This window comes from Rhinatrema bivittatum, chromosome 9 (genome assembly GCF_901001135.1).
Source record: "Rhinatrema bivittatum chromosome 9, aRhiBiv1.1, whole genome shotgun sequence".
In the NCBI taxonomy this organism is placed as follows: Eukaryota; Metazoa; Chordata; class Amphibia; order Gymnophiona; family Rhinatrematidae; genus Rhinatrema; species Rhinatrema bivittatum.
The window spans coordinates 179157507-179182220 of record NC_042623.1 but is presented as its reverse complement, the minus strand read 5'-3'; the positions used below and the strand labels follow the sequence as shown (position 1 = coordinate 179182220).

At 45.2% G+C, this 24714-nt stretch overlaps 1 protein-coding gene across 9 annotated transcripts in view; it reads left to right on the top strand.

Annotated features, from left to right (window-relative positions):
- Positions 1–1690: 1690 nt before the first annotated feature.
- The window catches only part of EIF4G1 (eukaryotic translation initiation factor 4 gamma 1), a 344774-nt gene continuing 321750 nt past the window's right edge, over positions 1691–24714 (top strand). For 4 of the 9 annotated variants that reach the window (XM_029617238.1, XM_029617228.1, XM_029617229.1 and 1 more), the window contains exon 1: positions 11641–11719. The gene's annotated coding sequence lies outside the window, so the exon portion shown is untranslated. Of the gene's footprint in view, positions 1828–11640; positions 11720–24714 lie in introns of those variants that run through there. The other 5 variants (XM_029617232.1, XM_029617230.1, XM_029617234.1 and 2 more) reach the window with 4 other exon arrangements.

The window sequence follows — 24714 nt, the reverse complement described above, 5'->3', positions numbered from 1 at the left end:
CATGGGTTATTTTTCCCTATATGCATCACCTTGCACTTATCCATATTAAATTTCATCTGCCATTTCGATGCCCAATTTTCCAGTCTCACAAGCTCTTCCTGCAATTTATCACAATCTGCTTGTGATTTAACTACTCTGAACAATTTTGTATCATCTGCAAATTTGATTATCTCACTTGTCATATTTCTTTCCAGATCATTTATAAATATATTGAAAAGTATGGGTCCCAATACAGATCCCTGAGGCACTCCACTGCCCACTCCTTTCCACTGAGAAAATGTTCTTCTTATATATTTTAAAAGATTTTTATTAAGAGTTTTTGTCTCTATGGCCAACTTCTTTTCAAATTCTCTCATACTGTCTTATGAATATTTTATATCTAACTTGCCAATGCTTAAACTTTTTCCTATTTTCTTCAGATGGATCCTTCTTCCAATTTTTGAAGGACGTTCTTTTGGCTAAAATAGCCTCTTTCACCTCACCTTTTAACCATGCCAGCAGTTGTTTGGCTTTTTTCCCACTTTTCTTGTGTGGAATACATCTGGACTGCACTTCTAAGATGATATTTTGTAACAATGTCCATACTTCTTGTACCTGCTTAATCTTTGTAGCTGCACCTTTCAGTTTTTTTCTAACAATTTGTCTCATTTTATCACATTTTCCCTTTTGAAAGTTTAGTGTTAGAGCTCTAGATTTACTTATTGTCCCTCTTCCAGTCATTAATTCAAATTTGATCATATTATGATCACTATTGCCAAGCAGCCCCACCACCATTACCTTTCTCACCAAATCCTGTGCTCCATTAAGAATTAGATCTAAAATAGCTCCCTCTTTTGTCAGTTCTTCAACTGTTTCATAAAGCTGTAATTTATTCCATTCAGGAACTTTATCTCTCTAGTATGTCCCAGTCAATATTTGAGTAATTGAAATCGCCCATTATTATTACACTACCGATTTGGTTTGCTTCCCTAATTTCTCTTAGCATTTCATTGCCCGTCTTATTATTTTGGCGAGGTGGACGGTAATATAGTCCACTTGTTATACTCTTCCCCAACACACATGGGATTTCTACCCATAAAGATTCTGTTATGCATTTAGTCTCTTGCAGTATCTTTATCCTGTTGGACTCCATGCCATCCTATACATCAAAGCACCACCCCCCCTTACCAACTTGCTCCGCCTATCTTTTGAGATATAATTTGTACCCTTGTATCGCACTATCCCATCGATTATCCTTCTTCCACTAAGTCTGGGTAGTTCTGGTCGCTTGGTAGATCCAGGGGTCTCATCACGGTTACCGTGGTCCAGTCCCAGTTTAACCCCATGTATGCAGGACCTTGTATTTCTGATTGCTTAAGAAAAATAGGACTATATTTCTATGCCTGCACGGAGGCAAAACCGGCACTGGAGCATGTTGTCTGGGTGGATCTGCGTGAAGTACAAGGCTTCCGGCAATCTCTGGTGACCGTCTAAGTGTGATTTCTAGGGAATCTAGCGAATCTTAAGCGGCAACATTGCCGGCGCACATTGGTGACGTACAGCGAATCTGCTCCCACGCAAGGCGCACGCGGACATTCCCTATGGAAGAGATCACGTCATCTTCGTGCGCCTCCCCATCACGTGACAAGAGAACTGTTAGTCGGCTGTCCTGTATGTAATTCATTGGCACAGCTGCTGAGTGACGTCTAGACACAGGTCCCGCCTCCATCGTCCCCGGTCACGTGCCTGCACTTCTGCGCCTGCGGGGAAGCCACTGCTGACACCCGGAAATGGTTGTGGGAGCTCGTGCGGCTGCGTCCGGCTCGGCGGACTGAAGGAGAGAGGAAGGTAACGCCATGTCTGCGGCGCCGCGTGATCCGCCGCCATCCTCCGTGCCCGAGCTCCGGAGGAGTGGGGCCGGGCTTGGGCCTGCTCCGCCTCCTCCCCCCTTCCTGGCGCTGTGCCGCGTGGCAGCTGTTTCCCGGTCGCGGCCTCCGCTCCTGTCCTCCTGGCCTGTGCCGGGCCCCAGGCCACAGCAGCTGCTGCTCTGCAAGCATCTGCCCCGGGGATCTCCGCTCCCCATGTGCCCGAGCTCACATTCCCTTGTTCTGGGTCTTGTCTCCTGCACTCCCCTATGCCTGGGCGTTGTCTGTCCACTCCCTGGCCCTTTCTCCTCCCACCACCCCTGCTTCGTATGCCTGGGCCTGGACCCCCCCCCCCCCCCCGATCTCCTTGTCTTCTTGCCCTTCCACTCGTGTGTATGCTTTGTCTTTCTTTCTCCCCCTCCCACTCTCGTCTGTTTCTTTTCTCCGTCCACCTTACGGCTTTGTTCATGCCGGATCTCTCTCTCCTCCCCCCCTTCCTATTTCCCTGTATCTATATCCTGACTTTCTCCACCCTCTCTGCCTAGACCCTAACTCTCCCCACCCATCCAGTGTGGCCTTTGCATGGTGCTGTCCCTGTCCTACATTTGAGTTGTGGCTCACAACTTTGACACTCTGAATCTACACGGTTAATACGCTGCAATCCTAATTATTTATGATAGAGCAGTTTAAAATTTGATTAAGTACATACTTTCCAGATTGCCCTCACCCCAGATCATTTTTGCAGTTTTATTCATGACTCATAAGGTTATAGAAGTGTACTGCAGGTTTCTGAAGAGCGATGTCTCAAAACTTTGACACAAGGAGTTACTGCTGTTTCTTTACAGTAAATGTATGGTTGGGAAATCTTAGTTACTTGCATGATGTTCTGGTCCATGTCATAACAAAGTAAATAAAGGCAGGTAAAGACCAAAATGTCCCATTCAGTCTGTCCTGCTGACGTTCATCCACTTTGCACAGATGTGCATGTGAGTGCCCACATGCAGCCAAACACTTTCCCAGTTCTGGCCCTGCCTGCCATATCTGTTCCAAGCACCCACAAAATCTGATAGTGATGTTCACCACTTCTGCAGGCCTTGTCATCTTCATCTTTGCTTCTTATAAGATCAACACTTAAGCCAGCACCTGGGCCCCCTTTCTATTTTAAAATCTGACCTCTTCATGCTCATTTAAGTTGGTCTTTTAACCATGGTCCCTCCATGCAGGTCTGCCAAGCCTGATGCTGCTTAAAGTTGTAACAGCTGTCTGAGACAGAATGGTTAAATAACTAGAGAAATGTAATGACTGTTAATATTCTTGTCGTAGAGTATCCAGGAAGCAAATATGTGTCAAGGGAAAGGATATTATAGAACAAGGGCGTGCGTATGGATGGCTGTCCCTGTGGGAAACCTGGAGACATGGCCATGCCTAAGAGAGCAGCTGAGGCTCCGAGGGGGTGGTGGGGTAGATTGAGGAGAAATGACAGGAAATGCTTTGTCACAGAAAGGGTGGTAGAAATGTCATGTGCTTTCCTGGGGGGGTGAGTAGTGGTAGCTAAAACACATGGTATAAGAGGGCCTGGGTTAAGTGGAGAGATGAAGTAAGTACTCATTGCACAATACTTGCCTGATTCAACAGTAAGTATTTAGCCTTTCGGAATGTATGCAAACAGTATCCACATGACTGGGTTGTCTGATAGTCTGCAGTGGTAGCTGGGATTGTAAACTCATACATTTTACTGTTGTGTACAATCACGCTGTGGAATCTGTTGCCAGAGGATGTGATCTAGGCGACTAGCATAGCGGGGTTTAAAAGAAGTTTGGACAAGTTTCTGGAGGAAAAGTCCATAACATTCAGCCCGATCCAGTAAAGTCCGTGGGAGAGCGGACTAACGCCCGCTCTCCAGACGCGCGCACCGGCCCCTCGCCGGTGCGCGCGATCCAGTATTTAAATTAGGCGACGCGGTGCAAACGAGGAAAAGGAGGCGCTAGGGACACTAGCGCGTCCCTAGCGCCTCCTTTTGGCCTGGAGCGGCGGCTGTCAGCGGGTTTGACAGCCGACGCTCAATTTTGCCGGCGTCGGTTCTCGAGCCTGCTGACAGCCACGGGCTCGGAAACCGGACGCCGGCAAAATTGAGCGTCCGGTTTTCGGCCCGACAGCCGCGGGCCGAATTCAAAAAAAATTTTTTTTTTTTTTTTTACTTTTTTTTACTTTTGAGGACCTCCGACTTAATATCGCTATGATATTAAGTCGGAGGGTGCACAGAAAAGCAGTTTTTACTGCTTTTCTGTGCACTTCCCTGGCGCCGGAAGAAATTAGCGCCGACCTTTGGGCGGCGCTAATTTCTTAGAGTAAAATGTGCGGCTTGGCTGCACATTTTACTTACTGGATCGCTCGGGAATACCTAATAGGGCCATCAACATGCATTTGCATGTTGAGGGCGCTATTAGGTGCCGCGGGTGGGCCGCGTGTTTTCCTCCCCTTACTGAATAAGGGGTAAGGGAAAACACGCGTCCAGAGCAGGGTGACAGTGCGCTCCGACGGAGCACACTTTACTGGATCGACCTGATTATTAGCCAGGTAGACTAAAGAAAACTATTCTTATCCCTGGGAGTGAGCAACAGAAATTAGATCTATTTTATGGAATCTGCCAAGTACCTGTGACTTGGATTGGCCACTGTCTGAGACAGATTGCTGGGCTCAATGGGCCCAGCATGGCATTTCTTATGTACTTATGCAGTGGGGGTCTGTTGTCTTTGCAGGATCTTCATCTCCATGCTTATTTATTTAGGTGTTTTATATGCTGCTGTTCCAAAATGAATCACAACAGTTTACAAAATAAGTATTCATATTCTTGGTTGACATTCGCATTCTGGTTCGACATTCATTCAGCATTGCAGCCTAAGCTAGGTTTGGGAATGACAGTCAAGTCTGCCGCATCACCATCAGGCCATGAGTCCAGTCCTCACAGACGGTTGGTTAATGGCTTTGTTGTTGATTTCCCATCACTAATGATCTTCTATGTCTGTCCCATGCCTTACAGAGCTGTATTTGTTTTTGCCCACTACCACCTCCTACATTGTGTCTGAATCGACTCCCAGCCCTCTGTCTTTTTTGCATATGGAATATGTCATCTTTCCAGTTTTCTCCTCTTTATCAGTCTGTACATGTTGCAGGGATTATTTTATTTTTATGCATCATATTTATAGATGTATATCTATATATATCTGAGGAGAGAGAAATCCAGAAAGCTTGCATGTGTAAACTTTGAGTATATAACCCTGCCTTCTTTTGCATGGCACAAATCCATTCTCATTTAGGCAGGCCTAGACATCACCAAATACCCTTCCCTGAGTCTGTCTAACTTTTTTATGGAAGGTTTTAAATATTTTATTCTTATCTTGGCTGCTCCCAGAGACATTTAAATAATTTCACAAACAGCACAATAGTGACATCTTTAATTGCTAAGGGTGACTATTCCTGCATGCTGTGCACTTTGAAACGTTGCACAACGTAGCATGGGCAAGCTCCTTTTGAGAGCTGGCATGGGAACTGCCATTCTGATTGGCCGAGAGTGAGGGCAGAGTCCATTTGCTGCGGGATGATCCTTTCTGCATACCAAGGGAGATTTGTATTTCACACCTTCCTCTAAGAATAATCCAGACCAGGGAGTGGTTGTCCCTTGTGATGGGTGCAGGTAGACCAGAACTCTGGCAGAGCCCGCTTTCCTATAGAAAGGGCAAGAGGACATAACACAAGATTTGCCATTCTGGATCAGACCAAAGGCCCATCAGTGGCTAATCCAGGTCACAAGTACCTGGCAGGATCCAAAAAGGTTGATTCCATGCTGCTTAACCCAGGGATAAGCAGTGGATTTCCCCAAGTCCATCTTTAATAGTGGTTTATGGACTTTTCTTCCAGGAACTTGTCTAAACCATTTTTAAACCCCGTTACACTAATAGCTTTCACCACATTCTCTGGCAACTCATTTCAGAGTTTAATTATGGGTTGTGAAAAAAAAATAAATTTTCTCCTATTTGTCTTAAATGCCTCACCCAGTAACTTCATTGTGTCTCCAGGTCTTTGTACTTTTGTGTTTACCTGTTCCAGTCATTAATTTATAGACCCCTATCATATTTTTTAATTTTTTTAAATTTTAAATTCTTTTAATATACCGATGCTCAAGACCAGGTCTTATCGTACCGGTTTACAATAAACTAGGGGGTAAACCAGTTAACACTGAAAGCGAAAGTTACATTACAACAGGGAAAGTGGAACAGGGCTGTTAGAAAAAACGGGATAGATTAACGATTTCTAACTGGAGAGCAGTGCATGTAAGCAGAGAGCTATTGCTTACATGGTAAAAAATTATATACAATTTTACATAGTGGAGTCGATTAGGCAAGTTATATAGGAGCACAGTTAGCAGAAAACAGTTCCTTTGTGCGGCGGAAAGGGGACGCAACCGTGGGGTGTTGGTCCGTGTGGGTTACCATAAGGCTTCTTCAAGGATATGCTTGGGCGAACAGCCATGTTTTTAATTTTTTTCTGAATGTGATATGACAATGTTCCTGGCGGAGGTCTGGTGGGAGAGAGTTCAGTGATGCGGCCCGGCCGTGGATAGCGCTCATTTTTCAATGGCGTTGTGAATAGTGGATTTGTTTGGAGGAACCTGTAGGGGAGTCTCTGTATGCAGATCTGGTTGGTCTTGCTGAGGAGTGTGGTTTGAGGGGTATGGTGAGTTGGAGAGAGGATTGCTGAAATATGGTTTTGTGAATGGTGGTCAGTGTCTTGAAGAGAATTCTGTAGCGGATGGGTAGCCAGTGAAGTATTTTTAGAATCGGAGTGATGTGGTCCATATGGCGAGAGTTTGTGAGGATCCTGGCTGCAGCATTTTGCAGCATCTGAAGAAGTTTGGTAGAAGAAGCTGGGAGACCAAGCAGCAGCGCATTACAATAATCAATCTTTGAGAATAGTATGGCTTGAAGGACCGAGCGGTAGTCATGGAAGTGTAGGAGAGGTCTTAACTGTTTTAGGACCTGTAGTTTGTAAAAGCCTTCCCTAGTGGTGTTAATGAATTTTTTAAGGTTCATTCTGGAGTCTAGAATGGCTCCAAGGTCTCTCACTTGATTTACTGATGGAGTATTAGTAGTGTTGGCTAGTGGGTTATTATCATTGGGGGAAATGACTGACCAGCAGTTCAGTCTTGGATGTATTGAGAACAAGGCTGAGGCTTGTGAGAAGGAGGTTGATGGCGTGAAGGCAGCTATTCCAATAGTTTAGAGTGTCGGAAATGGGATCCTTGATGGGGATCTTCTCCAAGATGAGTCCTAACCTCATAGGGGAATTATTCTGCCCCCTTTAGCATTTTGGTTGCCCTTCTCTGTACCTTTTCTAAGTCTGCAATATCTTTCTTGAGATGTGGTGACCAGACCTGCACACAATCCTCGAGGTGAGATCACACCATGGAGTGATACAGAGGCATTAGGATATTTTCTGTTTTATTCTCCATTCTTTTCCTAATAATCCCCAGCATTCTATTTGCTTTCTTGGCTGCTGCTGCTGCACACTGAACAGAGGATTTCAACACATTATCCATGACGACACCTAGATCCTTTTCCTGGGTGATGACTTCTAAAGTGGAACCTTGCATGGTGCAGCTATAATTTGGGTTACTCTTCCTTAAGTGCATCACTTTGCACTTGTCCACATTAAATGACATTTGCCATTTGGATGTCCAGTCTCCCAGTCTTGTGATGTAACAACTTTGAATAATTTTGTATCAACTAATTTAATCTCTTCACAGGGTGGATGTGCTGTGCTACTTTTATCCCATATTCATTGCTTAGACCAAGGAATTCCACTTTGGTCTCATCAGACCACAGAACCTTCTCCCGCCTGTGCTCAGTGTCCCTCGAGTGCTTTTCTTCCCAAACGCTATGTGACACATCATGTGGCTTTTCTTCCACAATGATTTTCTTCTTGCCACCCTGCTATACAGGCCATGTTTGTGGAATAATCTTGTAATTAAGTCAATATTTTCCCTCTGTAGTTCTTTTAAAGTAATCTTGGGCCTCACAGTGACCTTGCATGGCAATTTTCTTAACTGTGGAGGAACGACCTGATCACAAAAAATGTCTTGATGGTGCTTTTTACATTGATGGTCCTGACAGTACCCCAGGAGATATTCAAACTCACTGCACTTTCTTATAGCCATCCCCCAAGCTGTACTTTTTGAATAATGCTACTCTGGAGTTTTTCGGCACTTCCTTGTTCAGCATGTTTTGACCTTTGCTGCAAATCCACTTCATATGATAGACACAGCTTGATTCCTCAGCCAGGAGTATTTGAATCCTATCAGCTCCTGTGATTACTTGCCACTCGGCATCATCTATGCTGAATTCCATCACCGTTCTTGTCTTCGCCTCCTCCAGGAGAGTATTCCAGGTCTTCATTACCCTTTCAGTGAAAAAATTATTTCCTGATGACCTTCCTGAGTTTAATATTATGACTCTTGGTTCTACAGTTTCCTTTCCTTTGTAAAAAATCTGTCTCTTCTGAATTTGTAATACCTTTCAGGTATCTTCATGCCCCCCCATGTCTCTCCTGTAGGGTATACATATTTAGCTCCTCCGATCTCCTCTCAAAAGTCTCTGTACCGCTCCCATCAGGTCTTTATCCTTTTTGAGATTCAGTCTCCAGAACTGAATACAGTGAGGCCTCACCAATGACCAGTACCCAGGGTATTACCTCCTGCTGCTTATGCCTGTCTCTCTCTGCAGTCCAGCATCTCTCTGGCCTTAGCTACCACCTTGTCACATTACTTTTCCACCTTCAGATCATCAGACGCGATCACCCAGAGGTCTCTCTCCTGGTCCATGCACATCAGGCTCTCGTTTCCTATGAGTGGTACACGAGGCCATTTTTGGTGACAGGGCAATGGCAGCGCAGCTGAACAGAAGTTTAGCTGAAACTCCAGTAGCTCCTGCGGCTCTGATGCAAGTAGGAAACCCTGAGCTGGTGATACACCCCCCTTCCCCATGCCGGCAGCAGGAGTCACAATTAAGTAAACATGACCTCCTGTCGTGGGGGCCATTCTCATGCATCTTAACATGAGACTGGTCCTGTGGCAGCAGGAGATGACGTTCAATTAAACGGGACTCCTGCTGCTGCCCACCCCATAATTCGGCTGACCATTTGCTCCTGTGGTGCCTGAAGGAAGAAAGTACCCGGTGGTGACGAGTATGTTGCGGAGCCTGTCCCACGACACAATGTCAGCTCATCAGCCCCGTGCATGCTCACCAGATACAAGCAATGACATCTTCTATTGTGAATCTCGTTCCAATTGATGACATTTGCAAAGCAGTGACATCATCAGTGCGTACCTTCACCTCTCATTGCTGCCTGGACAAACGTGTGGCAACAGATAGCGTTGTAGGCAGAACCGTCCTGTTTCAGGTTTTTTCAAACTAATCTGATCTTTACTTAGGGGGGAGACTGGGTCGCAAATTAAAATAAATAAATAAATAAATCTACAGGGGATGTAGGGGGGTCTCTACCCTGAATGTAAGCCCACTCCGCTGCAACCTTTAGCTTGGGCCTCCCCAGAGGTTATGGCTAATTCAGACTGCTTATCCACAGGATACCATAAAAGGTGTTTTCCATAATTAATCATGAGCTACCCTCTCTCCTCCCTGCAGTCCAGATTGTTTGCTTTACTACAGACTGAGGGGTAATGATTGCGTAGAAAATCCCGCACATGCTCAGTAGAACCAAAAAACTCTACTAGTTATCAGGCCGATACAGTACAGTGCGCTCCGGTGGAACGCATCGTTAACCTGCATTTGGACGCGCGTTTTTGACGCGCTAGCTTTACCCCTTATTCAGTCAGGGGTAATAAATAGCGTGTCAAACGCACGTCCAGCCCCCCCCCCCCCCCCCCCCGACTAATAGCGCCCGCAACATGCAAATGCATATTGATGGCCCTATTAGTTATGCCCGCACGATTCAGAAATTAGCGCAGTATTAAGTCGGAGGTCCCAAAAGTTTAAAAAAAAAAAAAAAGTTAACAATAAAAAAATTTAAAATGGGCCCGCGGCTTGAAAACCGGACGCTCAATTTTGCCGGCGTCTGGTTTCCGACTCGTAGCTGTCAGCAGGCTCGAGAACCGACACCGGCAGAATTGAGCGTCGGCTGTCAAACCCGGTGACAGCCGCCGCTCCTTTTACTGCGGGCCCTAATTTAAATATTTTGTTTTGCTGTATCGCGCACACAGGACACGGGCCTGTGTGCTCTCCCGCGAACTTTACTGTATCGGCCTGCATGAGAGAGAATTCTCTTCTGTGCCACCAGATGGTGTCACCCAGAGATTCATTCTGCTGTCTATAGGAAAAGCTGTTTATACTGGCTGATACAGTAAAATGCGCGGGAGAGCCGGCGAGCGCCCAGGCCACTCTCCTGGGCACGCGATTCTCCCTGCTAATGAGGGCCCATGGTAATAAGGAGGCCCTAGGGACACTAGCGCGTCCCTAGCGCCTCCTTATTGGCAGAAGTGGCGGCTGTCAGCGGGTTTGACAGCCGACGCTTAAGTTTACCGGTGTCGGTTGTTGAACCCACTGACAGCCATGGGTTCGGAAAACGGACGCAAGGAAAATTGAGAGTCTGTTTTCCAAACTGCGGGCAGTGGGCAGAAATTTTTTTTTTTTACGATTTTTAAATTTTTTTTTTAATTTTTGGGGCCTCCAACTTAATATCGCTATGATATTAAGTCGGAGGGTGTACAGAAAAGCAGTTTTTTTTCCTGCTTTTCTGTACACTTTCCCGGTGCCGAGAGAAATTTAACTCCTGCCTTTGGCATTCATTTCTGAACTTAGTGAATCGCGCGGGAATGACGAATAGGCCCATCGATATGCATTTGCATGTTGCGGGCGCTATTAGTTTCGGGGGAGTTGGCCGTGCGTTTTCCACTCGCTATATTACCCCTTACTGTATAAGGGGGTAAAAATAGCGCGTGGAAAACGCGCGGCCAAACTGGGGCTATCGGTGGGATAAGCCCGATAGTAAGTAAACTTACTCTTTGCTGGCCTGAACTGCCTTCTCCCCCACACAGGCTGGTGGCGCTCTGCTGATTTGCCTCTCCAGCCCTTCCCGGTGTGGTGGCTTTTTGTCGGCCTGACCCTGGGTCAGCTTCCACCTGCCTGATAGCAGTAGTTCCTCACTGCTGTGGTTGTAGGCATCAGGTGACACGTTTTAGGTATCTGGGTAACCTGCACGTGGGATTTTTGCAGCTGTGAAAACAAAGCTTTAAAAAGACCAGAAAAATTCCAGCCCTTCCTAAAATAAAAAATCAGCATGAAGGGTGATAAAAAAAAATAAATATCCATGCATATTCATTGTGGATATTGGGAACCCCTGACTGGACTGAGAGCCACTGCTTTATGGTCCACACATTTAGGTCAGGAAGTCTCATTTCATGTTGCTTTTGGTGCAGACCCCACACCTTTTCTAGCCCACCTCCTACCTGTCTGTATCCTCCTGGAGGTACAGCCGCCAGTGTTTCAGGTGAAATCTCACCAACCGCCTCTCGTTCTGCTGCCTGTAGCTTGTCCTGTGCACCTTAGCTTGCCTCTGCCTTAACACGATTTGACTCCGTCTGCTCAGCACTTACACTGGGGTATTGGTGCTTTGATTGGGGGAAGGGAAGGGGCACAGAGCATGGGCTTGCAGTAACATCTGAGTATTTGCACTCCATGTGGGTCTGGTGTGCACGGTTAACTTGTGTTTTATTTCTGTGTGTCAGCAGTCCTGCACCTCCAGTCAGTGAGAGGAGAAGAGACGGCAGGAAGCTTCAGACAAATTGCGCCAAGAGCAGCGGGACGGTGAGTCTCAGAGCCAGGGAGAATGACCTCTTCCTGCGTGGGGTGCAGGTGATCATGGATGGACTGGGGGATAGATTCACTGTCTTGAGGTGGAGGCTAAGGAGAGGGGAAGGTCTGCTGCTGTGTCTGACCCCAGGCTTTCACCGACTCCAAAAATGAGGTGATAGAAGGTCAGAGAGAGGAGCTCAGGTTTGTGGCTGTGCACCAGTTTTTGCCAGTGGATTGTATGGGCTTGGTTCAGGGTACGTAGGAGAGTTGTGGCCCGTGTGAGTGAGGGGTTGTGAATGGGAGAAGGAAACCTGTCTTATGTCTGAAATGTTATTTTCCCCTGGACAGTTTGATGGGATTGTGTTGCATGGCGGATCAGCCCCGGTCCCCTGTGGCGTTGGATTCTGGACTTTGCTTTGTTCTGTTGGCAGAACCTTATTTGGGTGGGTGTTGGCTGTATAGTGAGGGTGTGTGCATGTGCCCTGGTACGTGCTAGTGTGTGAATGTGTATGGGGAGGGCGTGCCAGTGGGACCGTCCCAAGTGCATCACTCAGGATAAGTCTGTTGGGTTTACACATTTTTTAAATTTCCAGACAAACACAAACATTGACAACCAGATGAGAGCTTTACATTAGAAAATGTTATGCTTTTCTATATATTCATCAGAAAGCGAGAGATTAACCTATTCCTGATGAACATGAGGGCTTGTCTCAATATCTTGCACAAGAAATGGCCTTCATTAGCCCCACATCAGACTAAGAATAAGAGATTTTATTTTTCAAAATTAATAAACACAGTAGGAATTAGGAAACAGCAACTGATCCAACAACTTGTTCAGTTAGTATAAAAAAAAAAAACCCCATTTTTCTTTGGAGCCACTTGTAGTGGAAAATTTTAGAGCAGGCGGTTTGCTGCAGCTCTCATGGGAAACATGTGCTCCTGACCTTTCTCAGTCAGGATTTAGGTCCCAGCAGAGTGAGTTGATGCTGCTAATTCTTTTGCATTTCTCAGCAGCGTTTGATCTTTTAGACCAGTGGCTAGGGGTCTGGTAATATATGGACTGGTTTGTCTCTCTTCTGGCCAAGCGTATCCAGCTCGTTGGCCTGGAGGGAGTTTTCCACCGGGGCTGATTGTTATCCCCGGTCCTCTGGCGGTTGATGCAGGTCTTGCCGATGTCTCGCTGAGATTGGAATTGGGTCCATGAATGCAGGGATAAGGAGGCTCGTGTTGCTGGCTCATCTGTGCTCTCTGATTAGGGGAGATTGAATGTTCACTGGCAGGTGATGTTCTTCCACTATAGCAGCAGCTTAGAGATCTGGGGGCTTCCTTGGACAAAGGTTGAACTTTAGAGACCTGTAGAGCTAAAGCCTCAAGGCATGCAGTTTACCAATTAAGGAATATTAAAGCGGTCAGTTGGATACCGCAGCGTTAACCTCTCTGATCTGGGCATTGGTGATTTCCTGCCTTTTACATAGGCTTGCCTAGTAGGGTGTTGGGACATTTACAAATGATTCAGAGCACCGTGGCCAGTCTTCTCCCTGCAAGCAGGTTTACAGATCCTAGAACTTGTTGACTATTTGTGATGGGGAGGGCTAAATTTAAACTGTTACGTTACGTATATAAGAGTTTGAGTGGGCTGGGACCATCTTATGTTAGAGACAGATTGGTACCTTTTGTTCCAAGGAAAAGTGCATTGATCCCAGGAAGAAGGTCAAGGAAGCTCACCTGGGGTGTGTGCACAGCAGGGCATTTCCATGCATTGGCACCTCTCCCTGGATGTTACTTCTCTTTAGGAAACAGTTAAAGAGGTTTTTTTTACCCTGCTCTTTTTAAGCTGCGTCTTCTATCCCGGTTTCAGCAGAGTAGCAGGTTTTAAGGACTTTCCATGGACAGGAAGCATCCGCATAGTGTGATGTCACCCACCATAGCTTGGGTGGTAGTTGTAATTGATTGTTTATTGTGATGGGTTTTTATTATGAATTGTGTTTATTTGAATTACTTTGACATTGTTTTATTTTGAATTAATTATAATGTTACCCTTTTCTCTGTTCTTCATTTTGAGTTCTATTTGATTTCAAACAAATGTTGTAAAATATATAAACTGGGAAAATACTCCCCCAAGGGCTATAAAAAGAGAGGAAAAACATTAGTGTCGGGTGGGAGTTCAGTAGCAAAACAGAAACATCTCTGCAGCGCACAGTTGGGGTGGAAATGCTCTTTTGGCCACCAACCTGCTGAGGATGGTCCTGGGCTCACTACAGGGGGGCCCACAGCCCCCATCACGTGGGGGGTTCATTTCAGGGAAAGCCACAGCTAAGCTCAAGGCAGAAACCTGCAAGGTAATTTGCTCAGTTCTGAGAGCAGGTTTTGCCCAAGACTTTACATTTCTATTGCTTGTGCAAAACGTATTACAGAATGCAGCACTTTCCTCACCTTCCTCGCTTCCAAGACACACGCAGGATTTTAAGAATACACCGCTCCTAGAACTTTTCAAGGTGTAAAACATGTATATAAAGGTGCGCCGGATGGCACAGTGTGTTTGGCCTTTCAGAAGGCATTTTACAACGTCCCCCAGTGAGACACTTGTCGCGAAATTAGAGTCCATGCACTAGGAGGAACATAAGAAGTTGTCCATCAAGCCCAGCATCTTGTTTCCAGCTGTGGCCAATCCTGCCAGGATACAAGTACCTGGCAAATACCGAAACATTAAACAGATCCCATGCTACTGGTGCAAGTAATAGCATTGCAGGACAGTAACTAATTAGGTTATTGCCCTGCAATTTGCATGCACCTATGCCAGTTTTTTTTTGTGTGCTTTCTCACTCAGGCTGTGGCATCTGTGGCCAGAAGACGTGATCAAGGCGACGAGCATAACGGGGTTTAAATGAGGCTTGGACGAGTTCCTGGAGGAAAAGTCCATATCACATTAGCCCAGCAGTCTAAAGAAAGCTATTGCTATCCCTGAGAGTGAGTAATAGGAATTAGATCAGCTTTGTGGGATCTGCCAGGTACTTGTAACCTGGATTGGCTACTGACAGCAACAGGATGCTGGGCTCATTGAACCTTGATGTGACCCAGCATGGCAGTTTCTTACGTAAGCGCATCATTTCTTTCCCGCCCAGGACTGCTGGATTCTCCACCCTCCACCCACTCATACACAGCACTGCAGATAGCCTGTCTGGATTATTGGAAGGCATTTGGTTAAGTCTTCGCAGGAAACTAAAAGGTCATAGGATAGGAGGCAGTCTCCCGTTGTAGATTGGAAGCTAGTTAAAAAAAACAAACCCCAAAAACTGGAAACAGAGGGTCAGTTTTCCATGTGGAGAGAGGTAATAGTGACATGCCCTAGAAATCTGAACTGGAACCAGTATCCTTTGTTTATTAGTGATCTGGAAAAGGGAGCAGTGAGTGAGGTGATCAAGTTTGCAGATGAATCAAAACTACTGAAAGAAGTTAACATGCAAGCAGACAATGAGCTGCAGAACTTGGGAGCACAGGACATCTAATGGCCAATGAAATTTAATGTGGACAAGTGCAAAATGATGCACATAAAAGGGAAAAATTGCAACTAAAGGTAAAACCGTGCTGGGAGTCACTAGCCTGGAAAAGGATCTTGGAATCATTGTGGACAATACTTTACTTTAAATCATCACTTCCGTGTGATGGGAGCCAAAGAAAACAAGTAGAATACTAGATGTTATTTAGAAAAGAACAGCGTCCCATCCTATTAATGTAAGGAACAGCGTCCCATCCTATTAATGTGAGGAACAGCGTCCCATCCTATTAATGTAAGGAACAGCGTCCCATCCTATTAATGTTAGGAACAGCGTCCCATCCTATTAATGTACGGAACAGTGTACCATCCTATTAATGTTAGGCGCTGGTTAGAAAGGAACAGCGTCCCATCCTATTAATGTAAGGAACAGGGTACCATCCTATTAATGTAAGGAACAGCGTCCCATCCTATTAATGTGAGGAACAGCGTCCCATCCTATTACTGTAAGGAACAGCGTCCCATCCTATTAATGTACGGAACAGCGTCCCATCCTATTAATGTACGGAACAGTGTCCCATCCTATTAATGTTAGGTGCTGGTTAGAAAGGAACAGTGAACCATCCTGTTAATGTTAGGTGTTGTTTACAAAGGAACAGTGTACCATCCTATTAATGTTAGGCGCTGGTTAGAAAGGAACAGCGTCCCATCCTATTAATGTACGGAACAGCGTCCCATCCTATTAATGTACGGAACAGTGTACCATCCTATTAATGTTAGGCGCTGGTTAGAAAGGAACAGCGTACCATCCTATTAATGTAAGGAACAGCGTACCATCCTATTACTGTAAGGAACAGTATACCATCCTATTAATGTTAGGAACAGCGTCCCATCCTATTAATGTACGGAACAGGGTACCATCCTATTAATGTTAGGAACAGGGTACCATCCTATTAATGTTAGGCGCTGGTTAGAAAGGAACAGCGTACCATCCTATTAATGTTAGGAACAGGGTACCATCCTATTAATGTGCGGAACAGCGTCCCATCCTATTAATGTGCGGAACAGCGTACCATCCTATTAATGTAAGGAACAGCGTGCCATCCTATTAATGTAAGGAACAGCGTGCCATCCTATTAATGTAAGGAACAGCGTACCATCCTATTAATGTTAGGAACAGCGTACCATCCTATTAATGTAAGGAACAGCGTCCCATCCTATTACTGTAAGGAACAGCGTCCCATCCTATTACTGTAAGGAACAGCGTCCCATCCTATTAATGTAAGAAACAGCGTACCATCCTATTAATGTTAGGAACAGCGTCCCATCCTATTAATGTACGGAACAGTGTACCATCCTATTAATGTTAGGCGCTGGTTAGAAAGGAACAGCGTCCCATCCTATTAATGTTAGGAACAGCGTACCATCCTATTAATGTTAGGAACAGCGTCCCATCCTATTAATGTAAGGAACAGTGTACCATCCTATTAATGTTAGGAACAGCGTCCCATCCTATTAATGTAAGGAACAGGTTACCATCCTATTAATTTACAGAACAGGGTACCATCCTATTAATGTTAGGAACAGCGTACCATCCTATTAATGTAAAGAACAGCGTCCCATCCTATTAATGTTAGGAACAGCGTCCCATCCTATTAATGTACGGAACAGTGTACCATCCTATTAATGTAAGGAACAGTGTACCATCCTATTAATGTAAGGAACAGCGTCCCATCCTATTAATGTAAGGAACAGCGTCCCATCCTATTAATGTAAGGAACAGCGTCCCATCCTATTAATGTTAGGAACAGGGTACCATCCTATTAATGTTAGGAACAGGGTACCATCCTATTAATGTAAGGAACAGCGTCCCATCCTATTAATGTAAGGAACAGCGCCCCACCCTATTAATGTAAGGAACAGCGTCCCACCCTATTAATGTTAGGAACAGCGTCCCATCCTATTAATGTAAGGAACAGCGTCCCATCCTATTAATGTAAGGAACAGCTTACCATCCTATTAATGTAAGGAACAGCGTCCCATCCTATGAATGTAAGGAACAGCGTCCCATCCTATTAATGTTGGGTGCTGTTTAGAAAGGGACAGTGTAGCATCCTATTAATGTTAGGAACAGTGTACCATCCTATTAATGTTAGGTGGTGTTTAGAAAGGAACGGCATCCCATCCTATTAATGTTAGGAACAGTGTACCATCCTATTAATGTTAGGTGCTGGTTAGAAAGGAACAGTGAACCATCCTGTTAATGTTAGGTGTTGTTTACAAAGGAACAGTGTACCATCCTATTAATGTTAGGCGGTGGTTAGAAAGGAACAGCGTACCATCCTATTAATGTTAGGCTTTGGTTAGAAAGGAACAGTGTACCATCCTATTAATGTTAGGTGCTGGTTAGAAAGGAACAGTGAACCATCCTGTTAATGTTAGGTGCTGTTTAGAAAGGAACAGTGTCCCATCCTATTAATGTAAGGAACAGTGTCCCATCCTATTAATGTAAGGAACAGTGTCCCATCCTATTAATGTAAGGAACAGTGTACCATCCTATTAATGTAAGGAACAGTGTCCCATCCTATTATTGTTAGGTGCTGTTTAGAACAAGTCTCTCACTGTATTCTCATCTTGAAAAATTGAGGACGTTTTAAGAAAATTTAAAATACCTTAAATACGTTTTCATTAAAAAGATTTTTTGAAGGTGGTTGATTAGTAGACTGGTTGGTTACTTTTCAAGTTTCACAACGCCTGGCTTGCTGTGACACCTTCTAGGCTATATTATAAAATTACTTTTTGGTTCCCACTATTTTTTGGTGAAGGTAATTGAAGTCTCCCATTATTACCACACTACCAATTTGGTTAGCTTCCCTAATTTCTCTTAGCATCTCATTGTCCGTCTCACCATCTTGACCAGGTGCATGGTAGTATACCCTACCACTATAGTCTTTCCCGACACACAAGGGATTTCTACCCATAAAGATTCAATTGTGCATTTAGTCTCATGCAGGATGTTTATCCTGTTGAACTCTGTGCTATCCCGGACATAAAGCGCCACACCTCCTCCCGGGTGTTCCTCTCTGTCATTGCGATATAATTTGTACCCTGGTATAGCACTGTCCCATTGGTTATCCTCCTTCCACCATGTCTCTGAGATGCCAATTAAGTCTGTCATCATTTACTGCTATACATTCTAATTTTCCCATCTTACTTCTTAGACTTCTGGCATTAGCATACAGACATTTCAAAGTGTGTTTTTTGTTTGTATTTACATTCTGCTTTTTAGTTGACAGGGATAAATTGGAATCTTGTAGCTCAGGTGAGTTTTTAGTTACAGGCACTTGGACTACTTTTCTTATTATTGGAACCTCACTGTCGGGATGCCCTAACTCTAATACTTCATTAGTATCCTTCGAAGATACCTCCCTCCGAACCATGCACTGCTGAGCGACTGTCGGCTTTCCCCTTAGAGCAGCTTTTAAACTAGAACAATCTCCTTTTTAAAGGTTAGTGCCAGCAGTCTGGTTCCACCCTGGTTAAGGTGGAGCCCATCCCTTCAGAAGAGACTTCCCCCTTCCCCCAAAAGGTTCCCCAGTTCCTAACAAAACTGAATACCTCTTCCTTGCACCATCGTCTCATCCACGCCTTGAGACTCCGGAGCTCTGCCTGCCTCTGGTGACCTGCACGTGGAACAGGGAGCATTTCAGAGAATGCTACCCTGGAGGTTCTGGATTTCAGCTTTCTACCTAAGAGCCTAAATTTGGCTTCCAGGACCTCCCCCTCATATTTTCCTTTGTCTTTGGTGCCCACATGTACCACGACAGCCATTCCTCTTCCTTGCACCATCGTCTCATCCACGCATTGAGACTCCATATTTCGGAGCGGCCTTGGAGGGAACGGAGGCAGGCTGCTTGGCAAGGCGTGCACAGTTTGCATAATTGTGCAACCCCCTGCGCGCGCCGACCCTGGAATTTATAACTTGGTGCGCAGTAGTGCGTAGATTTGTTTGCGCCGGGTTGTGCGAACAAATCTGCGCCCGTGCGCAGGTTTTAAAATCTGCCCCTATATGTCTAGTTGTGGCCTACACGGGAATGATCAAACTCTCAATAAGGTGTATTTTTTTTGTTTTTTTTTTTTAAGTGGCTCCTGCTTATAAATTAAAGGATGAGCTAGGAGTGGGTGGGCGAGGGTTGGGAAATACAAGCAGTCTAACTTTAGTTAGTCAGCCAGAGTGACTCACTGCTCTCTTGATTAACAAATGTTGGTACCTAATCAAACCAAATCACACCACCTCTACACCTTTCCAAGGTGAGTAACTGGACTGAACTTTTCAACCTTTTTACTTAGGTATACACTGCTCCTAGCTTATTTCTAGCTTCTGGCTACTTTTTTTTTTTTTTTAAATACAAACACTCAGTTCTGCTTACTAGCTGCCTTACAGACTTTTAAAAATAAACACACTAACTACTGCTTACTAGCTGCCTTTCTGACTGACTATTTAAAATTACAGTCTAACTTGTTTATTCACTGCCTTACTATTAAAAGCACAAAAACACAAACACACTAAATATTCCCAAATAATTAACTTTGCCCCAATACATTTAAAAAAAGACAATGTCCCAAGCAAAAACTTACTGATTCCTTTCAGCCACCAGCAAAGTGATTCTCTCCTCTAGTGCAGTGCCTTCATTGTAATCAGATATCTCATACACATTCTTTGTGACTTTCCTGAAATCCAGGCCTGTTTTTGTTTCTTGAGGATTAGAGTTGGTCACCCTTGCCTTAGGTCTCAGCCATTCTGCCCATCTGCATCTCCTTAGCTTTATGGTCCCTTCCTATCCCTCAGAGAGCCTTTGTGCTTGTCTTATATATTCTTGATTTTTGATACAATCCTCATCTCCACATTAAGGCTGTTCCATGCGTCCATCACCTTATATGTAAAGAAATTTACTTTGATTATTCCTGAGTCTACCCTCTTTCACCCTCATGCCATGGCCCTTTGTTCCACTGCCTCCTTTCTGTTGAAAGATGCCCATTTCTAGTTCTGCTATGTCTTTCTTGAGATGGGATGACCAGAATGGCACACAAATCTCAAGTTACGGTTACAGCATGGATTGATACGGAGGCAACATGATATTCTCTGTTTATTCTCCGTTCCTTTTGTAATAATACTTTCTATTTGCTTTTTGGACTGCTGCCTCACTCTGGGCCAAGTATTTCATAGTATTGTCTACAATGATTCCAAGTTCCTTTTCACGAGTAGTTGATGCTTAATATGGAACCCAGCATCATGTACCTATGGTTTGGATTATTCTTCCCTATATACCTCACCTTGCTCTTGACTGCATTAAATTTCATCTGCCATTTAGATTCCCAATCTCCCAGTCTCACAAGGTCCTCTTGGAATTCCTCGCAATTGGCTTGTGATCTGACAGCTTCAAATTAGTGGAGGGGTGGCACTATATATTAGAGGGCATTGAGTCAAATAGGCAAAAGTTATGCAGGAAACAAAATGCAATGTTGAATCTTTATAGATAGAAATTCCAGTTGAATAAGGGAATAAAATAGCAGTGGGGCTGTATTACTGTCCACCTGGCTAGAATGAACAAACAGGCAATGAAAGTCTAAAAGAACTTAGGGAAGCTAACAATCGGGCCGATACAGTAAGGTGCGGTAGAAAGAGGTGCGTTAGTGCCCGGCACACCCGCATTTGCCGCACGCACGGTTCGGATCACCTACCGCTTGATACTGTATTTAAATGGCATGCAAATGTAAGCTGCGTCCAAGGCGCGTCCATGAAGCGCAATCCATTTTACTGTATAGGCGCTATACAGTGCCTATACAGTATCCTGGGTGCGCTGTTACCTGTCATTTCAAATGTCATATCAAATGACGTTTGAAATGACAGGTACTTGGAAGTGGATGGTTCTCCTACAGACCCAGCTGCCTTGAGCTCCCGGCACCAGCAAGCCCCAGCAGCCGGCGATTGGAGGCAGGGAGCGCAACAAAGCACCCTCCTTCGGACGGACAAGAGAGATGAAATTTCACAATCCCAAACCAACCCAATCCACAGAAAAAAAATGCTTCTTGCACTTAGCCGCCCAGTCCCAAACCAGCCCAATCCACAGAAAAAAAATGCTTCTTGCACTTAGCCGTCCAGTCCCAAACCAAACCAACCCAATCCAAGCCAAGCCCCAGCAGAGAGAGACGAAATTTCACAGTCCCAAACCAACCCAATCCACAGAAAAAAAATGCTTCTCGCACTTAGCCGCCCAGTCCCAAACCAACCCAATCCAAGCCCCAGCAGAGAGAGACGAAATTTCACAGTCCCAAACCAACCCAATCCAAGCCCCAGCAGAGAGAGACGAAATTTCACAGTCCCAAACCAACCCAATCCACAGAAAATAAATGTTTCTCTCACTTAGCCGCCCAGTCCCAAACCAACCCAATCCAAGCCCCAGCAGAGAGAGACGAAATTTCACAGTCCCAAACTTGCCCCCAGCAGCAGCAGTAGAAGTAGAAGGGCAGCGAGAGAGAGCGGCTTAGGCAGCCCCGCTGGCGAAGGTGAATACGTGCACGCCTGTACGTTCAATATGGGCTCTCAAGGCAGCGAAGGCGCATGTGCACCCGCCGTGACCGGCTGAGGTCACGGCGGGTGCGCATGCGCCTTTGCTGCCTTGTGCGCATGCGCCTTCGCTGCCTTGTGCGCATGCGCCTTCGCTGCCTTGAGCGCCCATATTGAACGTACAGGCGTGCACGTATTCATCCTTCGCCGGCGGGGCTACTGAAGCCGCTCTCTCTCGCTGCCCTTCTACTTCTGCTGCTGCTGGGGGCTTGTGTGGCCGCGGCCAGGGCAGGTGAGCAGGGGCTGGGGGAAAGTTTGGGACTGTGAAATTTCGTCTCTCTCTGCTTGGGCTTGGGTTGGTTTGGTTTGGGACTGGGTGGCTAAGTGCGAGAAGCATTTTTTTTTCTGTGGATTGGGTTGGTTTGGGACTGGGCGGTGCGAGAAGCATTTTTTTTCTGTGGATTGGGTTGGTTTGGGACTGGGTGGTGCGAGAAGCATTTTTTTTCTGTGGATTGGGTTGGTTTGGGACTGGGTGGCTAAGTTCACCACACTAACGCCAGTGTCAGAGTAGGCGGTAAATTAGTAGGTTAAAGACGCGGCAAGATAGCAGGTTAAAAAGGCAATAGTCCGGGCGCACTTTACTGTATGGGAGGGAATAGCTAATCGGATTGTTTACATACATATACATGCCGCGGGCGGAAAGGGAAACGCGTCGAGTTAAAGAAGCGGTAAGGATCGGTAAAAACAGATAGTGAATCGCGGGTTAGACTTACGCGGCCAAATTGTGAGTACACAGCGGGTTAGAAACGGGGTAACTGCAGCCGCGCTTTACTGTATAGGCCTGAAAGTCAGCTGCTCAGTAATAATGGGAGATTTCAATTACCCGAGTATTGACTGGGTAAATGTAACATTAGGATATGCTAGAGAGGTAAAGTTCCTGAATAGAATGATGACTGCTTCTTGGAGCAATTGGTTTAGGAACTAATGAGGGGGGGACTATTTTAGATCTAATTCTTGGTGGAATGTAGGATTTGGTGAGAGAGGTAATGGTGGTGGGGTCACTTGGCAATAGTGTTTATAACATCCAATTTGATTTAAGCTCTAGCAAACTGTAAAAAAGGGAGACTTTGGTAAAATGAGGAAGACAAAAAAAAGAAAAGTGCAGCTACAAAGGTTAAGAGTGTATAACAGGCATGAACATCGTTTAAAAATATCATCTTAGAAGCACAGTTTAGATGTATTCCATGCATTAAGAAAGGTGGAAGGAAGACCAAATGCTTGCTGGCTTGGGTAAAAGGTGAAGTAAAAGAAGCTATTTTATCCAAAAAAAAAAAAACCTTCCTTCAAAAATTATAAGAAGGATCCATCAGAATAAAAGTAGGAAAAAGCATTAGCATTGGCAAGTTAAATGTAAAACACTGATAAGTCAGGCTAAGAGAGAATTTGAAAAGAAGTTGGCCATAGAGGCAGAAACTCATAATAAAACTTTTTAAAATATATCCGAAGCAGGAAGCCTATGAGGGAGGTAGTCGGTCTGTTAGATGATCGAGGGGTTAAAGTGGCACTTAGGGAAGATAAGGCCATCGCAGAAAGACTAAATGAATTCTTTGCTTTGGCATTTTCAAATGAAGACGTTGGGGAGATACCAGTTCCAGGGATGATTTTCAAGGGTGATGATTCAGATAAACTTGGAAGATGTAGTAGGTCAGATTGACAAATTGAAAGAGTAGCAAATTGCCGGGACCAGATAGTATACACCCCAGGGTTTTGATAGAACTGAAATTTCAGATCTATTATTAGGTTACACATTTCTAACATTAAAATCCATCCATTGTACCTGAAGACTGGAGGGTGGCCAATGTAGTCTTGTTCTCAGAAGACAAGCAGAGTGTTAGTCCTCACACATGGGGTGACATCATCCGATGGAGCCCGGCACAGAAAACTTATGTCAAAGTTTCTAGAATTTTGTCTGAGCCTCTCTGAGCATGCCCAGCATGCCATTATACCACATATCCACATGGAGTTCCTTCAGTCTCTTGTTTTTTTTATGCTTAACCTCATGTCTCGTTCAAGTTTTGTGGTGAAAGTAGCCTCTCTTCTTTTTCAACTTAATTTGCGATTTCCGTGTTTTCTACCTTGTGTTCAACAAGGATCCCTTTGGGGTCTTCCCCTTATTGTTTGGGGCCTGGGCCTACATGGCCGGTTCCATCGGTTCCCATACCACCAGCCAGGGGCCGAGCTCCACAGGGCCTGTTGATGACAGTGGTGAAGATGCCTCTTATAACCCTGAGGAGATGACGACTCTGCTTCCATCACCAGTGCATCAGATGGTCTTCCCTTGGATCTGTCTCCTCCAGTTGATCGAAGGAAGTCTCCACCGGAGGACCTCTCCTTCGCACAGTTTTAAGTTGAAGGCGGAAGCATCCCCTTTCAGTTAGAGACATAGGAGGATACCCGGCATGAGATGCTAGATATCCTCAGTATGTGGAGTCTCCCAAGGAAATTGTGGCCGTCCCAGGACATGAGATCCTTGTGGAACTGCTGAGGATGTGGGAACTCTCCCTCTGTGCCTCCTGTAAACAGGAAGGTGGGCATCCACCCCATGTGTCTTCATAAAATTCCTAGCTGTGGTGGTGGCGCACTTACGCAAGCTGGAAGTCCATGTTTTCCCCTATCTGATGATTGGCTGGTCAAGAGCACCTCTCAGGCAAGAGCAGACACGTCCATGCGGTTGACTATCCGGGTGCTGCAGTCCTTAGGGTTTGTTATCAACTACCCCAAGTCCCATCTCTCATTTTCTCAGACTTATACCATCTTCACAGCAATTCAAGAAATCCTGAAAAACCTACCTATTTCATAAAGCATTTAACATTTCTCCTTCAAACTAAACACAAAGTCCCCTTTCCCGCTCCTCCCAGTTTTTGCCTATCTCAAATGTCATTTTCA